Source organism: Bos mutus, chromosome 29, assembly GCF_027580195.1.
Source record: "Bos mutus isolate GX-2022 chromosome 29, NWIPB_WYAK_1.1, whole genome shotgun sequence".
NCBI classification, from domain to species: Eukaryota; Metazoa; Chordata; class Mammalia; order Artiodactyla; family Bovidae; genus Bos; species Bos mutus.
Window position 1 is genome coordinate 12886863 of NC_091645.1, and position 27518 is coordinate 12914380.

The following is a 27518-nucleotide window of genomic DNA, read 5'->3' on the forward strand; positions in this document are numbered from 1 at the left end:
TGAAAGAGCTGACTTAAAGCTCAACATTCAAAAAAGTAAGGTCATGGCAACTGGTTCCATTACTTCATGGCAAATAGATGGGGAAAGAATGGAAACAGTGGCAGATTTTATTTTCTTGGGCTCCAAAATCACTGCAGATGGTGACTGCAGCTATGAAATTAGAAGGTGCTTAATCCTTGGAAGGAAAGCTATGACAAACCTAAACAGCATCTTAAAAAAGCAGAGACATTACCTTGCCGACAAAGGTCCATATAGTCAAAGCTACTGTTTTTCATGCATTCATGTACAGATGTGAGAGTTGGACCATAGGAAAGCTTTGATGCTCTTGAACTGTTATGCTGGAACAGACTCTTGAGAGTCCCTTGGACAGCAAGAAGATGAAACCAGTTAATACTAAAGGAAATCAACACTGAATATTCATTGGAAAGATTTATGCTGAAGCTGAAGCTCCAATACTTTGGCCACCTCATACAAAAAGCCAACTCATTGGAAAAGACCCTGATGCTGGGGAAGATTGAGGACAGGGGGAGAAGGGAACAACAGAGGATGAGATGGTTGGATGGCATCACCATCTTGATGGATATGAGTTTGAGCAATCTCAGGGAGCTGGTGAAGGACAGGGAAGCCTGGCAAGCTATAGTCCATGAGGCTGCAGAGAGTCAGACATGACTTAGTGACTGAACAACAACAATGCCTGTAAAGAACTCTACCTCATATTAAACATCCATTATTAAAAATAAACTATTATTTTTTATATTCTAAGTAAAATTTTTTATTTTCATTTAATTCATTTCATTTCTCAATTACCTAATCTTCTATTTAATCTATCATACATTATTAGAACTACCAATTCTATCCCTATAACAAAATGTGAGTTCTTTGAAAAACAAGACTATGTCTTTTGATTTGTATGTTCCAAATACCCACCATAGAACCTGGCATATAGTTGAATATCAATACATTTACTGAATTTATAGTTAAATGGACAAAGTAAAATATTCCAAAATCGGAGTTAATTAGATTTTGTTTGAATCACAGCTGTCACTTACTAGTATGGCAATTTCTTCAACTTCTCCAAGTTTCAGTCTCCTTACTTAAAATATAAATTAAGACAATGATACTTAATGTGGCTATTGTATCCTTTCCAAGATATAGATTCTAAATATGGGACATGTTTTGTGAATTGTATTGCTCTGCACAAATAGTAATTCATAGTATTTTAATATTTTATTTGATGATCTTTTCTGTTTTCAGTACTTTTTCTAGAGCTATAGACTGTTCAGTTGAATTTTATAAAAATATTGTTATTTTAGAGTAAAAATATGAGAATGTACAATTAAGAGAAAGAAAAAGTCCAGCAACTTTCCTTGGCCTGGAGAGATTTTGCATGTCACAGAACCTGTCAGAGGTGTTGGTTAAGTTCTGAAATCTATAAGCATAGAGGTAGTTGGTTTTCACAGGGGATTCTTTAACACACCTGCCTAAAAAAAAAAAAAAGGCTTGTTCCACAAGCTCCCTGTCAAATTTACTTCCAATTACTCTTGTTCCTCTAGGGCAGCTATTCAAACTTGTGGAACTTTTGAAGCAAAGTGCCGGTCTTGTCTCAGCCATAATTTTGCGTATATTTGTGGGCTACTATTACCCTAGTGTCCTGACTCTCTATTTATCCTGGATGAGTCAGAATCCAGAAAGTTTCTTTTTAGCATCTGAGATCCATTTCATGAGATTTCATTTCTTTTCCAATTGTGTGGCTATTTCAGGGATTTGACCAATTTAAGACTTCTGTTATAATTCATGAAAATAATTACAGGGCTAAAGGCAGATGGAAATAGATTATAGCCCATGGAAGGGGAAGTAAAAAAAAATTAAACATGTGTTAAGTGCTAAGTACTGTGTTATATATTTTCATAATTTCATTTATCCCTCACAGTAGCTCTAAAGAAAGCCAAGAGCTTTTGACAAAGAAATTAAGTTCAGAGATTTTAAGAAATTGGTCCAAAACTATATATTAAATCAGAGGCAAGGTTGGAATTCAGACACATCTGAATCCAGAGTCTAAACTCTTTAAATGCATTAGCTTTCCTCAACTTCCATGGGGTCTAATTCATTGAAGTATTTCATACAGCCTCTCAGCTTAGTTGATGATTTGCTACTTGGTTAGACACAACAGTTTGGTCTTTGTAAGTATTTATATTATCTAAGAAAGTAAAATATAATGGGTGTATATATATATATATATATATATATATATATGTGGCTATATATATGTGGGTATATATATATGTGGGTATAAATATATGGGTGTGTGTTTATATATATACAAACTCCCTTATAGTCTTCAAAGGATTGCTCAATTCTATCAAACTTATATTCATCAAGATCTAACAGTCAATTTGACTTGCCCAAGGAGAATAACATGTCTGCATAAAGCATGTTTCTTACTAATGCAGATTTCATTCCTCAGAAAATAAGCCCCTTAGGTAAATAAGCTGCCTTGACCTTGATTAGAGAAAAATTATACTTTGTGACTTAAAGTTGGCTTCTGTTGCCTAAACTCTGTTTTGAAAATAGTCATTTAGAAGGAAATGCATCGATTGCCTAAAGAGGCCAAGGTTTCCTGGGAAGTGAAAGATCAACTATCTTTCCTTTTCTCTTCTTTTATTAGGTGGATATTGTGAGGACTTGATCATCCCAATTCAATCTGAAATTGTGCAGCTCTAGGCTAGCTTCTGAATCTCTAAAACTCTGAATCACTAAAGTAATGACTAATAAGTACTTTCTGTAAAGGACCAAATAGAAATATTTTAGGATTTGAGGGTCAGACAATCTGTCATAATGACTAAACTCTCTCCTTAGTGTAAAAGCATAGAAAATATGTAACAAATAGGTTTTCTAGTGAAGCTTTATCAACATTAAAATATGAATGTCATCATTTAATCAGCAAGTTATTCTCATTTTGTTATTTTTTCAACTACTTAAAAACAAACCCATTTTTAGGTCATCAGTCATCTAAAAGCAGGTGATAGAAGAAGTTGGCCTTTGACACCCTGACTTAAAGAATGGCAGAACCACATGATATAAGTATGAATAGTTTTGGTACCAGAATTACCATGAAAAATTTCAAACCTAAATGCCTGTATAAGCCTTCCTCAAAAAAGAATAAATATCTCAAGTAAACAACCTAACCTACCACTTAGAATAATTAGAAAACAATAAGAACAAACAAAACCTAATGTCAGAAGGAAGAAAATGATAAAGATCAGAGAGGAAATAAAATTGAGATTAAAAGGCAATTTAGAAATCAATAAATCAAGAGCTTTTTTTTTTTTTTCAAAGGATAAATAAAACCTCTAGCTTGGTTCACCAAGAAGAGAACCCACATAAAGTAAGAAATAAAAGAGGGGAATAAGAACCGATACCACAAAAAATCATTAGAGTACTATGAACGTTTATGTACCAACAGACTGGACAATCTAGAAGAAATGGACGAGTATCCAGAAAAATAGAGCTCACTAAAACTGAATCAAGAAGAAATAATTTGACTAGATCAATCATTACAAGTGAAACAGAATCTCTAATAATAAATAATAATAATAATATAACCTCCCAGCAAACAGAAATCCAGGGCCAAGTGACTTCAGTGATGAATTCTACCAAACATACAAAGAACTTGAACCAATCCTTGTTACACTCTTCCAAAAGACTGAGAAGGAGAGAACATTCCCAAAGGCATTCTATGAAATCACCATTATGCTGATACCAAAGCCAGATAAAGACACTACCAAAAAAGAAAGTTGCAAGTTAATGTCTTTGATAAATGTAGATGCAAAAATCCTCAACAAAATATTAGCAAACCAATTATAACAACAAATAAAATGGATCACACACCATTCTCATGTTGAATTCATCCCAGAGTCACACAGATGATTCAATGCGTGCAAAGTAACCTGATGCACACATCAGCAAAAGACAAAAACTGCATGATCACCTCAATAAACACAGAAAAAGGATTTGAGAAAATTCAACATCCCTTCATAATAAAAACTCTTACCAAAGTGGGTACAGAGGGGACATATCTCAATATAATAAAAGCTATTTATAACAAACCCACGGCCAATATAATACTCAATGGTGAAAAACTGAAAGCATTAAATCTGGAACAAGACAAAGAGGCCCACTTTTGCCACATCTATTCAACATAATATTGGAAGTCTTAGCCACAACATTCAGACAAGACAAAGAAAACATATCTAAATTGGAAGAGAAGAGGTGAAATTGTCATTATATGCAGATGACATGAGACAGAAAACCCTAAAGACTCCACACAAAAGCTACTAGAACAGATAAATGAACTCAGCAAGATAGCAGGATACCAGATTAACATACAGAAACTGATTGCATTTCTTTATAATACAATAATATAACAGAAAGGGAAATAAAAATTCCTTTAGCATCATATCAAGGAATAAAATACTTAGAATAAATATGACCAAGGAGGTGAAGACGTAACTACTCAAGACTATAAAACACTGATAAGGGAAATTGAAGATATTCCAAAGGAATGGAAAGATATCCCATGCTCTTGGATTGGAAGAATTAATATTGTTAGAATGGCCGTATTACCCAAAGATATCTACAGACTTAATGCAATCCCTATCAAATTATATATCAATACTTCTACATAAACATTAAAAATTCCTAGAAGAAAACAGACAAAACATTCTGTGACATAAATTGTAGCAATGTTTTCTTAAATAAGTCTCCCAATAGAATAGAACTAAAAGCAAAAATTTTTTAAATGGGACATTATCAAACTTAAAAAATTCTACATAACAAAGGAAATCATAAACAATATTGAAAAGACAACTTATGGAATGAGAGAAAATATTTGCAAACAATGTAACTGACAATGGCTTAATTTTATACAAACAGCTTACAGTTCAGTATCAAACAAAAAGCCAACGAAAGAGGAATCCAGTCAAAAAATTCACAGAAGACCTAAATAGACATTTCTCTGGAGACAACATGTAGATGGCCAATAGGAACATGAAAATAAGCCCAACATCAGTAATTATTAGAGAAATGTAAATCAACATTACAATGAGGTATCACCTGAAACTGGTGAGAATGGCCATCATCAAAAGTCTATAAATAATTTCTGGGGAGGGTGTGGAGAAGAGAGAACCCTCCTACATTGTTGGTAGGAATACAGCCCCTATGGGAAACGGTATGGAGGAGTTTCCTTAAAAAACTAAAAACAGAGAAAAGCTATTATCTAGCCATCCCATTCATATATATTTCCAGAAAAAAGTATAACTTGAAAAGATACTGCACTCCAATCTTCACGACAAGACTATTTTTAATAGTCAAGACATGGAAGAAACCTAAGTATCTGTTGACAGATGAATGGATAAAGAAGATATGTACATTTACACATTGGAATATTAATCAGCCATTAAAAGGAATGAAATAATGCAATTTGAAGCAACATGGATAGTCCTGCTAAATCACTTCAGTCATGTCCGACTCTGTGTGACCCCATAGACGGCAGCCCATCAGGCTCCCCCGTCCCTGGGATTCTCCAGGCAAGAACACTGGAGTGGGTTGCCATTTCCTTCTCCAATGCATGAAAGTGAAAAGTGAAAGTGAAGTCTCTCAGTCGTGTCTGACTCTTAGCGACCCCATGGACTGCAGCCTACTAGGCTCCTCCATCCACGGGATTTTCCAGGCAAGAGTACTGGAGTGGGGTGCCATTGCTTTCTCCATGGATAGTCCTAGAGATTACTTATTAAGTAAGTATGACAGAGAGACAAATATATGATATTGCCTATATGTGAAATCTTAAAATTATGATACAAATGATCTTATATACTAAAGAGAAACAGACTCACAGAGAAAACAAACTTATGGTTACCAAAGGGGAAAGCAGAGGGAAAGATAAAGGAGAAATGTGAGATTACAGATACAAACTATATATAAACATGAAAACATATGTGGTATAATCCGCTGTACATCAGTAACTAACACAACATTTTAAATCAACTGTACTTCAATAGGACTTCCCTGGTAACTCAGCTGGTAAAGAATCTGCTTGCAATGCAGGAGATCCTGGTTTGATTCCTGGGTTGGGCTCTTCCCCTGAAAGAGGGCATGGCAACCCACTCTAGTATTCTTGCCTGGAGAATCCCCATAGACAGAGGAGCCTGGCAGGCTAGAGTCCATGGGGTCACAAACAGTTGGACATGACTGAGTGACTAAGCACTTACCTCAATAAAAAATAACAGTATGGTACTGGATAAAGACAAATGTACTGATTAATGGAATAGAATAGAGAGCCCATAAATAAGACCCCAAATGATCAAACGTTCAAATGATCTTTGTAAAGAGTACCAAGGCTACACACTGGGGAAAGGACAGTCTCAATCTAATTATGAAAGAATGATACTGGATCTTCACTGGATAAAAAAGTTCACTCAAAACGGAAGAGACCTAAATGTAATAGTGGTGCAGATGGTAAAGAATCTGCCTGCAACACAGGAGACCCAGGTTCAGTCTCTGGGTCAGGAAGATCCCCTGGAGGAGGGAATGGCTACCCACTCCAGTATTCTTGCCTGGAGAATTCCATGGACAGACGAGCCTGGCAGGCTACAGTCCATGGGGTCACAAAGAGTTGGACACGACTGAGTGACACTAACACTCCAGTACTTTGGCCACCTTATGCGAAGAGTTGACTCATTGGAAAAGACACTGATGCTGGGAGGGGTCGGGGGCAAGAGGAGAAGGGGACGACAGAGGATGAGATGGCTGGATGGCATCACCAATTCGATGGACATGAATTTGAGTGAACTCCGGGAGTTGGTGATGGACAGGGAGGCCTGGCGTGCTGCGTTTCATGGGGTTGCAAAGAGTCAGACACGACTGAGCAACTGAACTGAACTGAAAATACAACTCTTAGAATATAACAGAGGGGAGAGGCTTTCTGACATTAAATTCAACATTGATTTCTTCGATACAACACCTAAAGCACAGGCAATAAAACAAAGCGGACTAATGAGATTTTATCAAATTAAAAGCTGCACAGAAAAGGAAACAATCAACAGAATAAAAAGACAACTTATGACACTGTAGGAAATATTTATAAGTTGTATATATGATACAGGGGTTAATATCCAGAACACATAAAGAACACTTACAACTCAACAACAACAAAATAATCTGATTGAAAAATGGGCAAAAGACTTGATTTCTTGAAAGACGACATGACCAATGAATATATGAAAAGATACTCAATGGTATTAATCATTAGTAAAGTGCATCTCAAAACCACAATGAGACAAAAACCTATACTCTTAAGATGGCCATTACGAAAGAAAGTAAGTGTTGACAAGGATGGAGAAAAATTGGAACCCTTGTATGGTGCCAGTGGGATTTTAAATGTGCAACCATTATGAGAAACAATACGTATGTTCCTCCAAAAAATAAAATAGAACTACCATATGACAAAAAAATCCCACTTTCCAGTATACATTAAAAGAATTGAACAGAGGATCTTGAAGAGATATTTGCTTATCCATGTTCAATCTAGTATGTGAAATAGAAAAAAAAAGTGACTATATTGGATCTATTTCTTTTACTTTAGGAGAGATAAGAAAGCCTTCCTCAGTGATCAGTGCAAAGATATAGAGGAAAACAATAGAATGGGAAAGACTAGAGACCTCTTCAAGAAAGTTACAGATACCAAGGGAACATTTCATGCAAAGATGGGCACAATAAAGGACAGAAATTGTATGGACCTAACATAAGCAGAAGATATTAAGAAGAGATGGCAAAAATACACAGAAGAACTGTACAAAAAAGATCTTCATGACCTGGGTAATCATGATGGTGTGATCACTCACCTAGAGCCAGACATCCTGGAATGTGAAGTCAAGTGAACCTTAAGAAGCATCACTACGAACAAAGCTAGTGGAGGTGATGGAATTCCAGTTGAGCTATTTCAAATCCTAAAAGATGATGCTGTGAAAGTGCTGCACTCAATATGCCAGCAAATTTGGAAAACTCAGCAGTGGCCACAGGACTGGAAAAGGTCAGTTTTCATTCCAATCCCAAAGAAAGGCAATGCCAAAGAATGCTCAAACTACTGCACAACTGCACTCATCTCACACACTAGCAAAGTAATGCTCTAAATTCTCCAAGCCAGGCTTCAACAGTATGTGAACCATGAACTTCCAGATGTTCAAGCTGGATTTAGAAAAGGCAGAGCAACCAGAGATCAAATTGCCAATATCCGTTGGATCATTGAAAAAGCAAGAGAGTTCCTAAAAAACAACTATTTCTGCTTTATTGACTATGCCAAAGACTTTGACTGTGTGGACCACACCAAACACTAAAAAATTCTTAAAGACATGGGAATACCAGACCACCTGAACTCCTTCCTGGGAAATCTGTATTCAGGTCAAGAAGCAACAGTTAGAACTGGACATGGAACAACAGACTGGTTCCAAATCGGGAAAGGAATATGTCAAGGCTGTATATTGTCACCCTGCTTATTTAACTTATATGCAGAGTACATCATGAGAAATGCTGGACTGGGTGAAGCACAAGCTGGAATCAAGATTGCTTGGAGAAATATCAATAACCTCATATACACAGACGATATCACCCTTATGGCAGAAAGTGAAGAAGAACTAAAGAGCCTCTTCATAAAAGTGAGAGAGTGAAAAAGTTGGCTTAAAACTCAACATTCAGAAAACTAAGATCATGGCATCTGGGCTGATAACTTCATGGCAAATAGGTGGGGAAACAATGGAAACAGTGAGAGATGATTTTTTTTATGTCTCCAAAGTCACTGCAGATGGTGACTGCAGCCATGAAATTAAAAGATGCTTGCTCCTTGGAAGAAAAGTCATGACCAACCTAGACAGCATATTAAAAAGCAGAGACATTACTTTGCCAGCAAAGGTCTGTCTAGTCAAAGCTATGGTTTTTCCAGTAGTCATGTGTGGATGTGAAAGTTGGAGTATATAGAAAGCTGAGTGCCAAAGAATTGATGCTTTTGAACTGTGGTGTTGGAGAAGACTCTTGAGCGTCCCTTGGACAGCAAGGAGATCCAACCAATCCATCCTAAAGGAAATCAGTCCTGAATATTCATTGGAAGGACTGATGCTGAAGATGAAACTCCAATACTTTGGCCATCTGATGGGAAGAACTGACTCATTTGAAAAGACCCTGATGCTGGGAAAGATTGAAGGCTGGAGGAGAAGGGGACAACAGAGGGTGAGATGGTTGGATGGCATCACTGACTCAATGGACATGAGTTTGAGTAAGCTCCAGGAGTTGGTGATGAACAGGGAAGCCTGGCATGTAACTGATGTATTCTAATGTTTCTGCTACAAGTTAATCACTAAACAGATATTGCCTGAGTGTTAAAGTAAATTACCTTTGTTTAAACTCACAGGAAACATCATGACCAGGCCCACCTAAGAATGGCTGTAGGAAAGAAGAAATTAACATATCCCCTTGAGAGACTGGCCAGAACCAGCAAAACTTATACTCAAAAACTGTTACAACAATTTGCAATAATTTAAGGCCTTTTTAACTTCTTCTCCTCATCTCTCACTTCTTTGATTATAGGAAAAAAAGGAAAATGAAAGTGAAAGTCGCTTAGCTGTGTCTGACTCTTGGCCACCCCATGCACTATACAGTCCATGGAATTCTCCAGGCCAGAATACTGGAGTGCGGTAGCCTTTCCCTTCTCCAGGGGATCTTCCCAACCTAGGTCTCATGCATTGCAGGTGGCTTCTTTATCAGCTGAGCCACAAAGGAAGCCCAAGAATACTGGAGTGGGTAGCCTATCCCTTCTCCAGCGGATCTTCCTGACCCAGGAATCCAACTGGGGTCTCCTGCATTGGAGGCAGATCTTTACCGACTATCAGGGAATCTATCAGGGAAGCCCTTTATAATAGAAACTATCATCCAAACCCTGGCAGGATGGTTCTTGGGACACTGGTCCACCATTTTCTCACGTGGCTGGCTTTCCAAATAAAGTTGCTTCACCTAGCTTATTGTGTAGGGAACAGGAGGAGCTTGGACTCAGTATCACATGATTAATAATAATGGTGAAATGTAAGCAAAATAATTGTCCATCTATGGAAAAAAGATTAAAGAACATATGGTATATCATACAATGGTATATTATTTAACTTTACAAAGTAAACTAGTCATATGCTATATTCATGAAGCTTGAGTCCATTATGCTAAGTGAAATAAGCCAGTCACAAAAAAGACAAATACTGCATGATTCCAATTTTATGAGGGTCTTACAGGAATCATATTCTTAGAAAGGAAAAAGTATAATGGTTTCCAGGAGCTGGAGGAAGATAAAAAGGGAAGTTGTTGTTCAATGGGTATAAAATTTCAGTTCTGCAACATGAAATAATTCTAGAGACCTGTTATACCACAGTGTGCATATAGGAACACTACCGTACTGTACACTCGAAGTTATTAAGATGTGACCTTTTATGTAAAGTGTTTTTTAATCCCAATAAAATAAACATTTTGAATCTAAAGTACCTAAAATTGTTTTGATACCAAACACTGAAATAAAGAGTTCATTATTTTGTCTTTACAAAGGTCAGGAGGAAAGCAATATAAGCACAGGAAAAAAAGATATACACATACACAAGGAAACAAGTGACAGCAGACAGGAACTAGTCATAATGTCCTACTTGATAGTAATTGCACGAGACAAGAAATAAGCACAAGCTCAATGCAAACTGAGGCCAGTGCAGACAGCATCAATGTGATCAAAAGACAGCAAAGTTGTGCAACAGGCTTAGTGAGCACCTGCTCCTGAGAAGAGAATCTTTAAGAGGAAAGCCTCTCATAGAAAATAGGAAATGACAGATTACATAATAAGACTGACTGAGTGGAAAATTGTACCGACAGGCTTTAGCACACACAGAAGGCGGACAAACAAAATAGGCAAGTAAATAAGAAGGCAAGTACTTGCTTTCCCCAGAACCAAAAGGAAATATAATCAAATAAACTACATTGCTCAATTTATGAATAATCCTCCATAAGGATAACCTTGTAAATACCACCTAGATGACATAAATTAAAAAAAATTATAATGATATTGGGACAATGGAGAGGGGAAACAAAAAGGATTCAGTTTTAAGAGAGATAAATTCACATATACTTTAATAGGAATTCAAAAGATAATTTCTAAAGTCTGAGTGTGTAAAGAATCCACCTACAATGCAGGAGATGCAGGTTCAATCCCTAGGTCAGGAAGATCTTCTGGAGGGCATTGCAGCCCACTCCAGTATTATTGCCTGAAAAATCCCATGAACAGAGGAGCCTGGTGGGCTGTGGTCCATGGGGTAGCAAAGAGTCAGACACAACTGAAGCGAATGAGCATGCACACAAGCACATTACTTTAAAAGAATTGAAAGGGCTTGACTTTGGCAGAGCTAATCAGAGTGCTAGGAAGACAGAGGTCCGAAAACAATTGTATATTTTACAATCATTTGCATCATTTGATTTACAAGTACATACTCTAGCTTTTTAGAAAGTTAATTTTAAATAGTTTGATCTGAAATTTTATGTAGCCATTTAATGCAAAAATTAGTTTTAAAAAGTTATAGAACGTTATATATAAATACCTCCTACAGTTATATACACAATAATATATTCAAGTTTCTAATCAAAATGTGAAAACTGTTGAGGTTTAATATCTAATTTTTTATAATATTTTATTTTCTGTTCATGTTAAAAAATCAAGCCCCATGTAGATGCCCTCAAACTCCTTCCAGTTTTCTCAAATATGTTACATAAATATTGTTTTTTCCTATGTGCCACAATATGAACATGCTTGAGAAGCACTGTCTTAAATTATTCTTCGTCCAATTCTACTGATTATAAAATTATAAAAGTATCTGCCACAGTTAGTAAGTGTTGTTTTCCTAGTCCTTTCGTTTCTTGAAATTAAAGAAAAAAAAATCTGAGATATTGGATAACTATTCCAAGCTATACTCTAAAGCCTATTTAATCCACTCTACAGCTAAAAATTATATAATTATTTTTGTTCTTAATGACTTTATATTTTCTATGGCCAGAGTTTCTCTCTCACCTCCATTTATCCCACCTAGGATTGTGTTTGAAACAGTAAAAGACTAATGTTTAAACCAAAGACAACATTTCAGCTATGCTACAGGATACATAAGCTTTTGTGGGCTGGCCTGAATGTTTACAGATTACTTCAATCATAAATCTTTCTCTGTATGACTAGTATATATTTTTAAACTTCTCTGTAATTTACTATTATTATAATAAGATGAAGCTAATATCTATCTCCAAAGGCTTCAGTTAATTGTCAAGAGTTTTAATGGCCAGGACAGTATGAAGATTATCCAATTTGAATGGTTGCCCTATTGATGAATATTACATGATTTAAATATTAAAACATTTCATGCAAAGATGGGCACAATAAAGGACAGAAATGGCAAGGACCTAACAGAAGCGTAAGAGATTAAGAAGTGATAAGAATACACAGAACTGTACAAAAATGTCTTAATGACCCAGATAACCACAGTGGTGTGGTCAGTCATCCAGAGCAAGACATCCTGGAGTGTGAAGTCAAGTGGACCTTAGGAAGCATTGCTATGAACAAAGCTAGTGGAGGTGATGGAATTCCAGCCGAGCTATTTCAAATCCTAAAAGTGCTGCACGCAATATGCCAGCAAATTTGGAAAACTCAGCAGTGGCCACAGGACTTGAAAAGGTCAGTTTTGATAACAAACCCAAAGAAAGGTAATGTTAGAGAATGTTCAAATTACTGTATAGTTACATTCACTTCACATGCTCAAAATCTTTCAAGCTAGGCTTCAGCAGTACACGAACTGAGAACTTCCAAATATTCAAGTTGGATTTAGAAAAGGCAGGGGAAGCAGAAATCAAATTGCCAACATCTACTGTATCAAAGAAAAACAAGAGAATTCCCCCAAAAAACATCTGCTTCTGCTTCATTGACTGCTAAAGCCTTTGACTGTGTAGATCACAACAAACAGTGGAAAATTCAAGAGATGGGAATACCAGACCACCTTACCTGCCTCCTGAAAATCCTGTAGGCAGGTCAAGAAACAACCATTAGAACTAGGTGTGGAACAACAGGACTGGTTCATAATTGAGAAAGATGTCAAGGCTGCATATTGTCACCCTGCTTATTTAACTTATATGCAAAGTACATCATGTGGAATGCTGGGCTGGATGAAGCACAAGCTGGAATCAAGATTGCCAGAAGAAATATCAATAACCTCAGATACGCAGATGATACCACCCTTATGGCAGAAAGCGAAGAGGAACTAAAGAGACTCTTGATGAAAGTGAAAGAGGAGAGTAAAAAGGCTGGTTTAAAACTCAACATTCAAAAAATGAAGATCATGGCATCCAGTCCCATCACTTCATGGCAGATAGATGGGAATTAGTGAAAACCATGACAGACTTTATTTACTTGGGTTCCAAAATCACTGCAGATATGCCATGAAATTAAAAGACGCTTGCTCTTTGGAAGAAAAGATTATGACAAACCTAGACAGCATTTTAAAAAAACAGAGACATCATTTTACCAACAAAGGTCCATCTAGTCAAAGCTATGGTTTTTCCAGTCATTATGTACAGATGTGAGAATTAGACTATAAAGAATACAGAGCCCAAGAATTGATGCTTTGAACTGTAGTACTGGAGAAGACTCTTGAGAGTCCCTCAGACAGCAAGGAGATCAAACCAGTCAATCCTAAAGGAAACCAACCCTGAATATTCATTGGAAGGACTGATGCTAAAGCTGAAGTTCTAGCACTTTGGCCTCCTCATGCAAAGAGCTGACTCTTTGGAAGACTCTGATGCTGGGAAAGATTGAGGGCAAGAGGAGAAGGGGATGACAGAGAATGAGATGCTTGGATGGCATCAGTGACTGAATGGATATGAGTTTGAACAAACTCCGGGAGATAGGGAAGGACAGGGAAGCCTAGCACACTGCAATTCATAGGGTCATAAAGTCAGACACAACCAAGCAGCTGCACAACAACAAGGTATTAAAAAGATTAAAATAGTACCAGTAGTGTCAATAGCTCAGCCAATGCATATTGTAAGTGCTAAATGCTAATTTCCTCTTTTTTGGAGAAAATTGTGTTTCCAACTCTTAACTGTCACCTTATAAAAATACTACAGTTAAAACCTAATTGAAATTCTTGGTTATTTTGTATAAGACTGTGAATTTTATGTTCAAAAACAAATTCTTCCAAGGAGGTCTTAGTTTCTTTGAGCAAGTCGTAGCTAGAGAGAGTAAAAGTTGTCTGAGCTACTGAATCAGCTGAACAGAAAAGAGCACATTCAATAGCATTAGTGCAGCGTGTGATGCGTCTTATCACTTTTGAGTGAAGAGCCAGGAAATTATAGACCCAGATAAGATGATGAGGTGTTGGGAACTGTATCACGTAAGTCTTTTGACTTTAGTGATGGCTATAATCTTAGCTCAGTGTCACTGTCCTCATCAGTGTCAATGTACTGTAAATTTTCAACTGAATGCTCAGCTTGTATTTCTATCATTCTATAATTATAAAGAAATAGAAATGACTTAAGTCCATTTTGGGGGCGGGGGTTCTATAACTTGGTTCCACATTAGCTACCTGAATACCTCTCCTAATTCTCCCAGTCTTGCCATACCTGTCATCCCTGACACAACAGCTTTCTCTACCAGCATTCTGAGTTGTACCACCACTATCACCCCATCCTACCGTAGTATCACAGTTATTCTCTACCATTCAGCCTTTACCATCACCATCCTGCGCCATAAAATAGAATGAATTACTAAGGTGACAGCAGACCCGAGCTAACAGGAAGCCCAATCTCAGAAGAATTTATAAAAAGTCAGTATTCTGTTGACAAAAAAATTAAGCAATCTAAGAACAAAATGGAAAATTTTATTAGAGCCAAAGTGAGGATTATAAACTGGAAGCAGCATCTCAGAAAGCTCTGAGAACTGTTCCAGCCATTAGAAGCAACACACAGTTGCATAAGTTTTTTGAGAGTAAACATTGTCCTTAGATGATGTACTGACAGTTTATATAGTCCAGATATAAGCATCATTGTGTCCCCTTAAAGGATCAAGAAGGAAGCTTATCTTTTAGGGAGTTGTCTTATTGGCCTGAAGATAATATTTTTCTTTATGGTTGAGCAGGTATTTTTTCCTGATATGGATGGTTTGGCTGATGCAAATTCAGCTACACAGTGCAGAGTAGATGGGGGAAAGGAGGAAAAAGGGCACAGAAAAATTTTTATGTTTAAACATTTCTTGTCTTGCCATAAAATATAAATTTTATTTCATACCTTCTACCCAGAAATATTTCCCCTATGTCAGCTACTAAGAATATTCCCCCTTGGTTTTACGATACTTTTCTTATCAGTAACCTTCTATCATCTTTCTCAAGGTCCCTATTTTAATTCCTGTTCCTTTTCTGGTTCCAAACTCGGTATTAGTTCTATCATATCCTTCCCTGGTCATAGCCTTGGGTAACTCAAGATAGTTCCCGTCATCACTGTTATCACCACCATCTTCTTTCTTTATTGTTTGGATAATAATTTTAGTTTTCAAAGTGCTTTTACTATATTATATTTTTTTACAGCCCTGGTTATACATTCATACATGGACTTTCCTCTTCTTACCCCAATTTATTGAATTCTGCACTTTCTTCAGTTTGGACATTTTTCCCATAAAGCCATCTGTGTCAAGAAAGGTTCCAAAGAGAAACAGATGGCACACTTGAATTGGATTATTTGAGGAGTGTTTATTTAAAGGGTATTATTTACAGGATTTGAGTGTTGGGAATACTGCAAAAATATTGCAGTGCAAAGGATTTACCAACTTTGGGCCTAAAGGGATAAGTGTAAGTTATTGGTACCAGTATTCAGAAAGAGAGCCATGTAAAATCATCTGCTTAGATAAATCCATCTGGAAGGCAGAAAAACACAGAATAGGTGGCAACATGAGAAGAGCGGAGAGCAGATCTTGAGAGCCAAATGCAAGATATATGGTGCACCATCCTTATTTCAATGAAGAGCATGTATAAACTATCATTTTTCCTTCTCTGATGATGTGATTCTTAAAATTATTATCATTGATTTCTAAGGCCCTATTTCTGATATTGAGATAAAATTCAGTTATTTATACTTCCTAGATTTTCCATCTTTCCTAAGTTACTGTTAAATATCTCAATATCATCTCCTCTATAAAGATTTTTCCCCATAAGTTTTCAACCAAATTTGGGCTCTCCTCAAGAGCCCAACAAACCTGAGTCTCATCAATGTCTTATGTTACCTTCATACTGCCATAAATACACTAACTTTTGTTTTATTATTTCTCCTCTAATTGACGGAAACATCATTAGAAAGTCATTAGAAATAACAAAGATTTGAAACAGAAACATGAGAGTTAGAACCCAAGCTCCTCCATTCATTATCTACCACATTAAAAAAAAAATACTGTTTCACTGTTCTGTCCTTTATTTTTCTTTTCTGTTAAATTTTGGATTTTCTGAGGAGGAAATGAAAAGTCTATAAAATGATTAAAACACTGTCTGGTACAGGGTAGTTATATATTCATTGACCTTTACTCATATTAATCAAAGATGCTACCATTATTTATGAGGACAGTAGACACTGAATAAACATTTCTAAAAATAAAACAAAATTGAAATTGTCAAATAAAACTTTGCTTTCAATGCTTACAGAAATTTTAAAAATCCTCTTATTTTCTAGTCATTATAATTCTTTATCATGTTCCCTTGTTATCTCACTTAGATTAAAAGTATAAAATTTCTTGGGTTTGGCATGTCAGTTTATTGACCACCTACAAAGTAGTTCACTTAATTGTAGAATTTAAAATATACAACAAACAGATCAATAAAATAGATAAAATGCTAGCTAGGGTAATGAAGATTTAGAGAGAAGATGCAAAACACCAATATCACAAGTGAATGAAAGGGATTTCTATTGATACCATGACCACTAATAGAATTATAAATAAATACCTGGGACAACGCTATGCCACCAAACTTCATAACTTGCAATAAAACATCTCAAATTTTCAAAAGACACAGACTACTAGAATTTACATGAGCAAAAAGAGATAACCTAAGTAGCCTATTAAAGATAATGAATAAAAGACTAATAATTTTGTAAAACTGCAGCCCCAAATAGTTTTACCAGTGAATTTCATCAAACATTTAAGAAATAAGTGATTAAAAGTTTCACAACAGTCAAGAAAAGTGAAGCAGAGGGGTAACTTACTTATTCATTCTATGCACCAAGTTGTAGTTTAATAACGAAACCAGCTAAAGCGATTACTAGAATAATACACACCAATATCTCTTGTGAAGAGAAAGAAAATACTCCTTGAAAAAATAGTAGGAAAGCAAAATGATATATAAAAAAGATTATGCATCAGTATATAATTGTATTCATTTCATGAACGGAAAACTAGCTCAACATTAAGTGCATCAGTGTAATTATCCTATTAACATACTTAATAGGAAAAAACATGACTATATAAATAGACATAAAAAGGTATTTAAGAAACCTAAAACACATTCCTAATGAAAACTTCCCCCTAAAACTAGGATTAATAGGGAACTTTCTTAATGAAATAAAATGTATATATAAAAATGTAAATCTAACATCATACTTAAGGTAAAATTGATTAGAGGGGAAAAAAAGGAAAAAAAAAAAAAAGGAATCAATGTATAACCTAATCACCTCTACCCCCAAAACAATCACAAACCAAGACAGAAAGAGAAGAACAAAATCAACAAAGGAATTACAAAATAGAAAATAATTAATGAAGTGACAGTAGTGATGGAATTCCAGTTGAGCTCTTTCAAATCCTAAAAGATGATGCTGTGAAAGTGCTGCACTCAATATGCCAGCAAATCTGGAACACTCAGCAGTGGCCACAGGACTGGAAAAAGTCAGTTTTTATTCCAATCCCAAAGAAAGGCAATGCCAAAGAGTATTCAAACTACCACACTATTGTACTCATCTCACACACTAGCAAAGTAATGCTCAAAATTCTCCAAGTCAGGCTTCAACAGTATGTGAACTGAGAACTTCCAGATGTTCAAGCTGGATTTAGAAAAGGCAGAGGAACCAGAGATCAAATTGCCAACATCTGCTGGATCATCGAAAAAGCAGAGACTTCCAGAAAAACATCTACTTCTGCTTTATTGACTATGCCAAAGCCTTTGACTGTATGGATCACAATAAACTGTGGAAAATTCTTAAAGAGATGGGAATACCAGACCACCTGACCTGCCTTCTGAGAAATCTGTATTCAGGTCAAGAAGCAACAATTAGAACTGGACATGGAACAACAGACTGGTTCTAAATAGGAAAAGGAGTACATCAAGACTATATATTGTCACCCTGCTTATTTAATTCATATGCAGAGTACAACATGAGAAATGCTGGACTGGGTGAAGCACAAGTTGGAATCAAGAATCCCAGCAGAAATATCAGTAACCTCAGATATGCAGATGACACCACCCTTATGGCAGAAAGCAAAGAAGGACTAAAGAGTCTTTTGATGAAAGTGAAAGAGGAGAGTGAAAAGTTGGCTTAAAGTTCAACATTCAGAAAACTAAGATCATGGCATCTGGTCCCATCACTTCATGGCAAATAGATGGGGAAACAATGGAAACAGTGAGAGACTTTATTATTATTATTTTGGCCCCAAATCACTGCAGATGGCGACTGCAGCCATGAAATTAAAAAGATGCTTGCTCCTTGGAAGAAAAGTTATGACCAACCTAGATAGCACACTAAAAAGCAAAGAGATTACTTTGCCAACAAAGGTCCGTCTAGTTAAAGCTATGGTTTTTCCAGTAGTCATGTATGGATGTGAGAGTTGGACTATAAAGAAAGCTGAGCACCAAAAAATTTATGCTTTTGAACTGTGGTGTTGGAGAAGACTCTTGAGCATCCCTTGGACAGTAAGGAGATCCAAACAGTCCATCCTAAAGGAAATCCGTCTTGAGTATTCATTGGAAGGACTGATGCTGAAGCTGAAACTCCAATACTTTGGCCACCTGATGGGAAGAACTGACTCATTTGAAAAGACCCTGATGCTGGGAAAGATTGGAGGTGGGAGGAGAAGGGGATGACAGAGGATGAGATGGTTGGATGGTATCACTGACTCGATGGACATGAATTTGAGTAAGCTCTTGCAGTTGGTGATGAACAGGGAGGCCTGGTGTGCTGTAATCCATGGGGTCGTAAAGAGTCGGACATGACTGAGCTACTGAACTGAACTGACAGTAGTAATTCCTTACCTATCAGTTACATTAAATGTAAATGGAATGATTCACCAAGCAAAATCCACAGAGTGGCTCAATTGGAACAACAACAAAAAAAGTATCTAATATGTTGCCTACTTGAGACTCGTTTTGGTCTTAAAAACACATATAGACTAAAAGTAAAGAAATGGAAAAAGATATCCCTTTGGTAATGAAAAGAAAGCAGGGTAGCTATATTTATAAACAGGAAAAATAAACTTTCTATGAAAATCTGGCACACAGGACAAAGAAGGCCACTAAATAATGATAAAGGAGTCAATTGTCCAAAGGATATAAAAAGGTAAATATATAGCCTAGGCACTCAACATCAGAACACCTAAATATATAAATCAAATAACTAAAAAACTGATGGATAATTAGACAGATGGATAATAATTAGATGGATAATTATTTCAATAATAGTGAGAGATTTCAATATACCACTTTAACAGGGTGAAAGACAAAAACAAGATCATTTCAAAAGATGCAGAAGAAAGATTTGACAAAATTCAATATACTTTCATGATAAGAACTCTCAACAAATTAGGTATAGAAGGAATATTTTTCAATATGATAAAGGCCATATATGACAAGCCCACAGCTACATTATACTCAACACTGAAAAAGAGAAAACATTTTCTCTAAGATCAAAATAAGACAAAGGTGGCCACTTTTTCTACTTCTATTGAAAATAGTTCAGGAAGTCCTAGGCAGAGCAATTAGGCAAGGAAAAGAAATAAAACCCATCCAAATTGGAAAAGAAGTTAAATTGTTTCTGTTTATGATTTTATATGTAAAAAACCCTAAAGACTTCACCAAAAACTATTGCCTAATAAATGGATTCAGGAAAGTTGCAGGATACACAATCAGTATTCAAAAACCTTTTTTATTTGTATAAACTAACAACAAACTTTCTGAAAAATAAATTAAGGAAACAAAACAACTTACAATAGCATTAAAAAGAATAAAATATTTAGTGATAAATTTAAATAAGGAGGTATAAAATCTGTACATTAAAACTATAAGACACTGAAAAAGACTTAAATGAATGGAAATATTTATATATTCATGAATTGGAAGAATTGATACTGTTAAAATATTCATATTACCCAAACAAATCTACCAATTTTTTTACTGTCTGATCCATCAAGGAAGCCCAAGAGGTTCAATACAAACCCTACTAAAATTCCATGGCATTTTCAAAGAAACAGTAAAAGCAATCCTAAAGTTCATTAAGAACCATAGAGTTCCTTGAATAAGTAAAACAATCTTGAAAAGAAGAACCATATGGGATGTGCCACACTAATTGATTTCAAACTATATTGAAAAGCAATAAAAATCAAAAGGAAATGGCAACCTACTACAATATTCGTGCTGGGAAATCCATGCACAGTCCATGGAGTTGCAAAGAATTGGACACAACTTAGTGACTAAACAACAATAATGTTACTGGCATAGAAACAGACAGATCAATGAAACAAAATTGAGAGCTCAGAAATAAACCCATACTTACTCAGCCAACCAATTTTTGAGAAGAATGACAAGGATATACAAAGAGGAAAATAATCTCTAATAAATGATATTGGAAAAACTGGATATATACAGGCAAAAGAATTAAGTTGGATCTTTATCTTGTACCACACATAAAGATTGTCTTTAAATGTTTTAAAGGCTTAAATGTAATACATGGAACTGTAAAACTCCTAGAAGAAAACAGGGGGAAAGCTCCTTTGTATTTGTATTGACTATGTTTATTTTTCAATATGACACCAAAAAGTACAGCAACAAAAGCAAAGATAAACAAGTGAGGCTTCATCAAGTTAAAGGGCTTCTGCACATCAAAAGAAAAATGAAACGAAGAAGCAAAAACTACGGAATGGGAAAACATTAACATATATCTGATGGGTCGTTAGTATCCAAAATATACTAAGAATCCATACAACTCAATACCAAAAAACTAATAATCTGATTTTTAAAATAGGCAAAGCACTTTAATAGACATTTATCCAGAGAAGACATACATATGTCTAATGGGTATATGAAAAGGTGCTTAAAATCACTAAACACCAAGGAAATGAAAATTAAAACCTTAATGAAAGATCATTTCACACTTACTAGAATGCTTGTCATCAAAAAGGCAGAGGATAATAAATATTGGTGAGAGTAGAGATAAGTGTACTTACTACCGTTAGGTATATAAATTAATACAGCCATTATGGAAGACAGTATCAAGTTTTCTTAAAAATCAGAAAAAGAATTGCTCTGTGATTCAACAATCCCACTTCTGGATTGAATGAAATGAAGTAAAATCTGCAACTCTCAGAGATATATTCAATCTTGTATTCATCATAGCATTATTCATAGTAAGTAAGATAGGGAAACAACCTAAGATTTCATGGAGAGATCAATGGATAAAGAAAATACCCATTTTTATATGTGATATATACATATATATATATGTGTATACATATAAACATTTTATATGTGATATATACATATAATGGAGTATTTTTCATCCATAAAAAAGAAGGAAATCCTGTAATTTGCAGCAACATGGAGAAATGTGGAGGACATTATGCCAAGTAGAATACTTATACATAGCAAGGCAAATACTGTAAGTTGCATCTGTAAAAGTTACACCCATAGAACTAAAGAGTAGAACATGGTCACCAGGGATTGGAATTGAGGGAACTGGGGAGATGTTGGTTAAACAAGTTGGGGATATTGGGGAAATGTTGGTCAAAGTTACAAACTTTCAATTAGAAGATGAATAGATTCTGCTAATCTAATGTACATTACCATTATTACAATTAATTTATTAATTATAGCATCATATTGAATATTAAGGGAATAGATTTTAAGTGCTCTCAAGTATACACAAAGAAATGGTAACTGTGTGAGTTGACGGATATCTTAACTAACCTGATTTTGGTAATCATTTACAATATACATACATATTATATCATCATATTATATGCCTTAAAACTTACATTGCAAAACCGTAATATATCCAGTTCAACCATATTTATCAGTCATATTTGTCAAACATATTTCCGTAAAATTGGAGAAAAAAGAAAGAATACATTTTTTAAATAAGCAAAAGATTTGAAAGACACCTCACAAAAGAAGATACACCAATATGAAGTGAGCATATCAAAACATAATAAAACATCATTTTTCATTAGGGAAATACATACTATTACAATAATGTAATGCCATTATATACTTTCAAAATGGCTAAAATTAATTTTAAAAATTGACAGTGTCAATTGCTGACAAAAATGTAAAGGAGGAGGATCTTTCCTTCCTCCTGTTGGGAACACCCACCTGGAAAACAGCTTGGCAGTTTCCTACAAAGGTAAACATAATCTTACCAAATAATCCCACAGCCACACCCTAGGATTTATTCACATGATTGGAAAAGTTATGTCCACACAAAAATGTGCAATCTCATATTTACAGAATCTTTGTTCATAATTGCCATAAACTGAAAGCAACCAAGATGTCCTTCAGTAGGTGAATGGAAGAAAACTTGTGGTACATACATTCAATGAAATTATTATTGCTGAATAATGGAAAAGCCATCTAGGCACATGGGTGTCAATGAATCTTCAGTTCATTTCAGTTCAGTCACTCAGTCGTGTCAGACCCCATGGACTGCAGCACACCAGGCTTCCCTGTCCATCACCATATCCCAGAGTTTTGAGTTGGTGATGCCATCCAAAAGAGTCCGAAATGCAGTACTTGGATGCAATCTCAAAAACAACAGAATTATCTCTGCTTGTTCCCAAGGCAAACCATTCAATAGCATGGTAATCCAAATTTATGCCGCAACCAGTAATGCTGGGAAGCTGAAGTTGAAGAGTTCTGTGAAGACCTACAAGACCTTTTAGAACTAACACCCCAAAAAGATGTCCTTTTCATTATAGGGGACTATATAGGGGACTGCAAAAGTGGGAAGTCAAGAAACATATGGAGTAACAGGCAAATTTGGCCTTGGAGTACAGAATGAAGCAGGGCGAAGGCTACTCGAGTTTTGCCAAGAGAACGCACTGGTCATAGCAAACACCCTCTTCCAACAACACAAGAAAAGACTCTGCATATGGACATCACCAGATGGTCAACACCAAAATCAGATTAATTATATTCTTTGCAGCCAAAGATGGAGAATCTCTATAGAGTCAGCAAAAACAAGACCAGGAGCTGACTGTGGCTCAGATCATGAACTCCTTATTGCCAAATTCAGACAAATTGAAGAAAGTGGGGAAAACCACTAGACCATTCAGGTATGACAAAAATCAAATCCTTTGTGATTTAACAGTGGAAGTGAGAAATAGATTTAAGGGACTCGATCTGATAGAGTGCCTGATGAACTATGGACGGAGGTTCATGACATTGTACAGGAAACAGGGATGGAGACCATCCCCAAGAAAAAGAAATGCAAGAAAGCAAAATGGCTGTCTGAGGAGGCCTTACAAATAGCTGTGAGAAGAAGAGAAATGAAAGGCAAAGGAGAAAAGGAAAGATATTCCCATTTGAATGCAGAGTTCCAAAGAACAGCAAGGAGAGATAAGAAAGCCTTCCTCAGCGATCAATGCAAAGAAATAGAGGAAAACAATAGAATGGGAAAGACTAGAGATCTCTTCAAGAAAATTAGAGATACCAAGGGAGCTTCTCATGTAAAGATGGGCTCAATAAAGGACAGAAATGGTATGGACCTGACAGAAGCAGAAGCTATTAAGAAGAGGTGGCAAGAATACACAGAAGAACTATACAAAAAAGAGGTTCACCACCCAGATAATCAAAATGGTGTGATCACTCACCTAGAGCCAGATATCCTAGAATGTGAAGTCAAGTGGGCCTTAGGAAGTATCACTAAGAACAAAGCTAGTAGAGGTGAAGGAATTCCAGTTGATCTATTTCAAATCCTGAAAGATGATGCTATGAAAGTGCTGCACTCAATATACCAGCAAATCTGGAACACTCAGCAGTGGCCACAGGACAGGAAAAGGTCAGTTTTCATTCCAATCCCAAAGAAAGGCAATGCCAAAGAATGCTCAAACTACCACACAATTGCACTCATCTCACATGCTAATAAAGTAACGCTCAAAATTCTCCAAGCCAGGCTTCAGCAATACGTGAACTGTGAATTTCCAGATGTTCAAGCTGGTTTTAGAAAAGGTAGAGGAACCAGAGATCAAACTGCCAATATCTGCTGGATCATCAAAAAAGCAAGAGAGTTCCAGAAAAACATCTATTTCTGCTTTATTGACTGTGTCAAAGCCTTTGACTGTGTGGAAAACAATAAACTGTGGAAAATCCTGAAAGAGATGGGAATACCAGACCACCTGATCTGCCTCATGAGAAATCCGTATGCAGGTCAGGAAGCAACAGTTAGAACTGGACTTGGAACAACAGCCTGGTTCCAAATAGGAAAAGGAGTACGTCAAGGCTGTAACTGTCACCCTGCTTATTTAACTTATATGCAGAGTACATCATTAGAAATCCTGGGCTGGATGAAGCACAAACTGGAATCAAGATTGCTGGGAGAAATGTCAATAACCTCAGATATGCAGATAACACCACCCTTATGGCAGAAAGTGAAGAAGAACTAAAGAGCCTCTTGATGAAAGTGAAAGAGAGTGAAAAAGTTGGCTTAAAGCTCAACATTCAGAAAACTAAGATCATGGCATTCAGTCCCATCACTTCATGGCAAATAAATGTGGAAACATTGGAAATGGGATGACTTTATTTTGGGGGGCTTCAAAATCGCTGCAGATGGTGATTGCAGCCATGAAATTAAAAGACACTTACTCCTTGGAAGGAAAGTTATGACAGACCTAGACAGCATATTGAAAAGCAGAGACATTACTTTGTCAACAAAGGTCCGTCTAGTCAAGGCTATGGTTTTACCAGTAGTCATATATGGATTTGAGAGTTGGACTATAAAGAAAGCTGAGCACTGAATAATTGATGCTTTTGAACTGTGGTGTTGGAGAAGACTCTTGAGAGTCTGCAAGGAGATCCAACCAGACCATTCTAAAGGAAATCAGTCCTGGGTGTTCATTGGAAGGACTGATGCTTAAGCTGAAACTCCAGTACCCACCTGATGAGAAGAGCTGACTCTTGAAAATACCCTGATGTTGGGAAAGATTGAGGGTGGGAGGAGTAATGGACGACAGAGGATTAGATGGTTGGATGGTAGCACCGACTCATTGGACATGAGTTTGGGTTAACTCCCAGAGTTGGTGATGGACATGGAGGCCTAGCATGCTGCAGTTCAGGTGGTCACAAAAAGTTGGACATGACTGAGTGACTGAACTGAACTGAACTGATCCCATCCAACCATCTTATCCTCGGTCTTCCCCTTCTCCTCCTGCCTTCAATCTTTCCCAGCATCAGGGTCTTTTCAAATGAGTCAGTTCTTCACATCAGGTGGCCAAAGTATTGGAGTTTCAGCTTCAACATCAGTCCTTCCAATGAACACTCCTGCCAATGAATCTTAAGCATATGTAATAAAAGCGTGTCTTAAGCAGCTAAATGCTCTATAATTCCAGGTATATGACAAAATGGAACAGATAAAAGTCCAGAGATGGTAAATAGATGAATGAATCCTAGGAGATTGAGGTTGGGTGGGGGAGTGGAGGAGGAAGTACTGAAGCACAGGGGATTTTTTGGGGGTTGCAAATTTTGATCCTGTAATGGTGGATGTGAGACTTTATAAATTTCTCAAAACACACGGAACTTACTGTACAAAAGTGTGGATCTTAATATTTGCAAAGCAAAAAAAAAAATTAGAAGACTGAGAGATCACAAAATGTGATACAGAGGGTGACAGAACAATCTAAATGGATTATAAATGCATGAAGAACTTAAGTGGATGGAGGAAATATGTTGTCCAATTACATTTGGCAATGAAAGGAATCTGTAAAACTAAAAGCAAAAGGAACTGTACATCAGGACTGTACTCCAGTTACTAAAATTTACCCCAGAGGGGTACATGTTAACAATTTGGGACTATTATACTGAAAATAAAAAATTAAGTAAGAATATGGTGGATTCTGGCAGTGAAAGTTCTCATTTTGAGAGTAACAATTTTTATAGATAAGGAAGGGGAGAAGGCTAGAGTGAACTCCGCCATAATGGATTAGAGATGGAAGTGTCAGTGTGATCTTATATTTTAGCTCAATACAGATGTAGTTAGTCACACAAATATTTATAGATGTGTGAATGTAAGGATACACATGTATGCTGCTGCTAAGTCGCTTCAGTCGTGTCTGACTCTGTGCGACCCCATAGACAGCAGCCCATCAGGCTCCCCATCCCTGGGATTCTCCAGGCAAGAACACTGGAGTGGGTTGCCATTTCCTTCTCCAATGCATGAAAGTGAAAAGTGAAAGTGAAGTCGCTCAGTCATGTCCAACTCTTCACGACCCCATGGACTGCAGCCTACCAGGCTCCTCCGTCCATGGGATTTTCCAGGCAAGAGTACTGGAGTGGGGTGCCATCACCTTCTCCTAATACACATGTGTAAATATCCACAAATATTTACTTATCCTTTCAAATGGTGATGCCTAGAAGTAATGGTGCTCCAGGCTCAGTTAAAGACATATAATGCTACGATCTTAGTTTCTGACATCATTCTCCAGTAAAAACAGACAGGGATCCTTGGAAAAGTGGCTGACTCTAAGGCTGGGGAAAGGAATATATGGGATGAGTCTAAAGCAAAATAAGGAACTGCTCAACACACAAACACACACACAATGATGAAATATTCCAAAGGAACTCAGAAACTAGTTAAGAGTAAAATGTCCTAATATAACAGTTCCTAATGACCAGATGGTGACTGCAGCCATGAAATTAAAAGATGATTATTCCTTGGAAGGAAAGTTATGACCAACCTAGATAGCATATTCAAAAGCAGAGACATTACTCTGCCAACAAAGGTCTGTCTAGTCAAGGCTATGGTTTTTCCTGTGGTCATGTATGGATGTGAGAGCTGGACTGTGAAGAAGGCTGAGCACCGAAGAATTGATCCTTTTGAACCGTGGTGTTGGAGAAGACTCTTGAGAGTCCCTTGGACTGCAAGGAGATCCAACCAGTCCATTCTGAAGGAGAGCAGCCCTGAGATTT